Source organism: Egretta garzetta, unplaced genomic scaffold (genome assembly GCF_000687185.1).
Source record: "Egretta garzetta isolate BGI_Z169 unplaced genomic scaffold, ASM68718v1 scaffold207, whole genome shotgun sequence".
Classification (NCBI taxonomy): Eukaryota; Metazoa; Chordata; class Aves; order Pelecaniformes; family Ardeidae; genus Egretta; species Egretta garzetta.
Window position 1 is genome coordinate 1002325 of NW_009260185.1, and position 4403 is coordinate 1006727.

A 4403-nucleotide genomic window follows, 5' to 3' on the forward strand; every position below is an offset into this window, starting at 1 on the left:
TCATCGGGCTGCTTAGCCCGCCGCCGGCTTGAAAAGGAAACCTTTGGCAGGCGGTCACCCTCCAGCGAGCCCTGGATGGGGTCGCTGGGGCTGCACCGCACTTTCTGAATTGAAGCAGTGGACTGTGAAATAGGAATTACTGACAGCTCTTAAGTATATCAAGAGAACAGCCCTATTCCTTAATACAGAGCCACTAATAGACATCTAAAGACCTATAAACCAGACAATTCCTCTATATCATCCTAGTTAAATCAATGTAGTTATATTACCCTCATCATTTTCCCTTTAACGTTTATTACATTTTGCCACTGTAATTTATTTTTTCATATCCATCAGCCGATTAAAGACTTTATTCTGAAGATACACACATCCTTGTGACCTACTTGAAGCTGACCTAAACTGTTAAGTAAAAGCAATTTGGTGGAGGAGGTTGGAGGGGGGGTGTTGCCCTCCTTCTCTCCCTAGGTTTTTTATCCCTTCACTGGCACTGGGAGCACTGGATATGGGAATGTTGGGGTATCCCAACGTCAGCCACGATCTGTGTCCTTGTGAAGTCTTTAGCAATTTTTGTTCTGTTTTTGACCGAGTCCTTGTCATGCCTGGACACCCAAAATATATTCGAGCACATGGCTTTGCCTTTCCAAGTGACACAAGGAGGGCTGCAAGGCCATTTGGGCATCTCTTTGCTCCAAAAGTTGCCCCCCAGTTGAGCCATCACCTCTCCGCCATCCGTGGAAGATTTGCAGTAGGAGGAAGGAGCAGTTCTTGAGTGCCATCTATTGATGCCATCCCTACAAGGTGGAGGAAAGCACCTGGAGGTGTGCAGGATCCAACCCGTTCCCTCCCAGCCGCTGGATTCAGCCCAGTCCAACCTCCCTCTGCTTTGGCTGTGCCTGGATCTGCGGCCTCCTGAGCTGTTTTCCCCTTTGGCCAAGCTTTTTCTTTTTATTCATTCCTCTGCATGAATTATTTAAATATCCCCACTTAGATGTTTATGTGTCCGGAGCCACTCCTCTTCCTTTATTTCCAAAGAGCATCATCTCGCACCATTTGGGCCCATGTGCACCAACACTCCCATTTTATGAGTTTTGTTGGCTTTTTTCCCTCTTTATTTTCTCATTTATTTTTTGCGGCTGCTTTATGGCAGTGGTACATTATTAGGGTACCATTATTATGGTTCTCCCAGTTTCCAGATGATGCCTGCTAAGGAGAAGTAGGGCAATTGGATGCGGAGAGCTTCAGGTCATCACAGTACCTGGGTGTGCGTTGCTGAGCACGAGGAAATGGGAGCAATAATATTGCTGGGGGCCAAAAATGCCTGAAAATAAGATGAACGTGCCACAATCTTGCAAGGAAATGAGCCCCATGGGAGGCAAGGACAGGGAAACCCAGAGCTTTTAGACCTGGGGCGGTTGGATATGGATTTCCATAGGGGAAACAGTGGAGTTTGGACGTAGCAAGACCATTTTCTCCGGGCTTTTAAATTTTATTTATTATTTATGATGGACTTTTTCTTACTTTTTATTTATTGCTGTAAATAAAGGGCAATTGCTTCAACCTCTTCCCTCTGCTTCACCCTCCAAAAAACACAGCCGAGAGCACCAGCTGCCGTGCAAACTTGGACCTCGCAGGAGAAGGAGCGTTACTGAGCAAGAGAAGGTGGAATATGTCCAAATAGCCACATCGGGAAGACAAAAATGCACGAGCTGCTGGCACGCAATCACCCAGAGACTGGAGGGAGGCAATTTACCTCCCCCATCTCTGGGCACCTTTGCCTCAATGAAGCCAACCCCAGTTCCCCCCAGCGTTGAAACCTCCCATAGCTGAATATTTTCCAGCATGAGCAGTTTTATTCTCCCAAATCTTTTCTTCTGCCCCAGGGACTTTCTCCATCAGCTCACAGTCGTTATCTCAACGAGACCCCGAGCTCCGATCCTCGGCATTTAGCAGGGAGAGAACGGCTGCTCGGAGGGTGCTTTGCTCCAGGAAATTATTTTTTTTCTTAATTATTTCCATTTTGTTGAGCTCAGTGATGCTGGGATGCTCTTTGTGCCTCATCGACAGGCCATCGAGGGAAATGACTCTTTGCCTATTTGAGCTCTGCAAAAATGATGCCCTAGATGCCAGCAGATCCAGCCCTCAACTTTATTTTTGAATAGATGATTATGTCTACCGCCCCATGGTCATTGGAGAGCCCATGAGGATGCAGGGACCTTCATGGAGGTTATACACAGGGACACGGCTCCACTTCGCACCAAAATACTCATTTTTGACCCTTAAATGGGCCAAATAACCCATCTTTTGTGGCAAAGCAAGCAAAGTTTTCCCTAAGGACTGTAATTGGGAGTTAGTTACATTGGGAACAAGATTCATCTCTTCCCTGGTTCATACTTAATACAGCCCATCACAGGGAGGGCACTTTGAATAACCAATTGATGGAGAATTGCAAGGGATAAATTATACATCCCGGGCCCAGCAGTGAGTTATGGACTTCTTCCTCCCGCTCCAGCACACGAGGACTTGGCGCTGAGATGCTCCTGTGCCCTTTAGAAGTGTAACATCCATTAGGGCTGGCATTTTTGCTGGCAAAAAAGGGCTTTTTTTTAGCTTGCCCAGAGCAAATCCCTGCCTCCTTTGGAAGTTGCCGGGCTAGCGTGGGCTCCAAAGTGCAAATAGACACAAGAAAATTTGGTGAGGATGAGGAAGGTGAGGAAAGCGATATTTATATTTAACATCTATAAAATATACATAGTGCTCTCACAATGAATATAGGGAGGTGTCCTCCCCTCCCACCCCGCTGCTATAATCTCAGTGAAAAGCTTTCAATCTGGCTTGGAAATGACGTTTTTTAAAATTCATCCAGTTTAAAATATTAATCTCGCATGTTATTAATAACATGGGGGAGAAATATATATTTTAAGTGAAGGGTTTTATCATCTGACTATCACTTTAATTCGCAGTTTGTCCTTTTCAAGAAGACATCCATTCTCTGGCCATCGTTAGAAGCTGAAAACTTAAATCGCGCTCGCTGTTAAATTTTTCATCTGAGCCTGATTCTCTTTTTAATATCCTATTTTTATAAAATAATAATACCTCCAGCTTGGGGGCCTGGGAAAAACAAGTATAATATAGATTTTAAATACAATCTCATCTCCCCTCATCTTAATTTGCAGCTTGTTTCAACATACCCATGTGCCACAAAGCCCGGAAAGTTATCCGGGATATTCGTAACCTCCCGGTGATTTACAGCCTCACAGGGATGCTCAGTCCCTATTGCCCGGAGGATGGTGCCGGGCTTTGCATGACGTGGGAAAAAATTGCCCTGGTTTATTGGGTTTCCATGGGGTTTTTAAGTGTTTCAAGAGTTGTTCTCTGCTCCCAAGCCTTCTTTTGCCATCCTCTTTACCCAGCTGGTGAACTGGCCTTGCTCCCTGCCCTGGGAACGGCTGCTGGTGGGGGTCAGGTACCAGTTTTAATCCCCAACTGGCCGTGCTTTTTGGATATACTACAGGATAGAGGAATACCCTGACCTGATATACATTTTTCAGGGAGATGTTTCCTTCCAGCATCCCTCGGACAAACCCAGTACTGGGCTGTGCAGCTGGGACAGCATTAATCTCTCTGCTTTCCCGGGATGCTCGGTGCTGCTGAGACACATCACCTCTGGAAATTCGGCTGAAGGATCAGGCAAGGGAAAAGTTAAATCAAAGAAATAATAAAAAAATAGAGCAGTGCTTTCCCCTTGACTTATCCGCCTTGGCAGAAGTCTGGTCCCGCTGTTCAGGGAACATGTCCCATCTCCCCAGCAATCCCAAGGGATGCTGCCAGCCTGGGCTGGCATCAGTTTTCCTCTCCCCTCTTCCCAATGCTCCCAAAGGTGCCACCCTCTCTCCTGAGCTCTATTAATCACCCTTACGAATAACACATGCCCCGCTGAACCCGCTCCCAAGCATCTGGGAAGGGTGGGCCCCCTCCACGCAAAAGAAACAATCATTTTTAATTAAACTTGCAGCAACGGGGTTTTTATCGCCGGCATCAGGCAGGCAGAGCCTGGCGCTGGCGGGTTCCCTCCCATCTGCAAACCCCGGCTTTGCCAAGGAAAAGCTTTAGTGGATGTGGGGTGCTTGTCCACCCAGGGATGCTGGTGGAAAAATGCTTTCCCTATATACATACCCACGCACCTTCTATATGTCCCTGCTGCCCAACGGGCAGTGCTGGAGCAACGGCTGAGATATTTGCACGCATAGGAAATTATAGCGGGAGCTGGCATCACCCCAGCGTCAGGAGTCTCCGGCTTTTAATTAAGTAAGTTCAGAGCAAAATTGGCAGGGCCTTATCTATAGCCTGCACTTCCCCACCGCTAACGCATTGCAGCCCCCTGTCCCCACCCACACTGGAGGGGG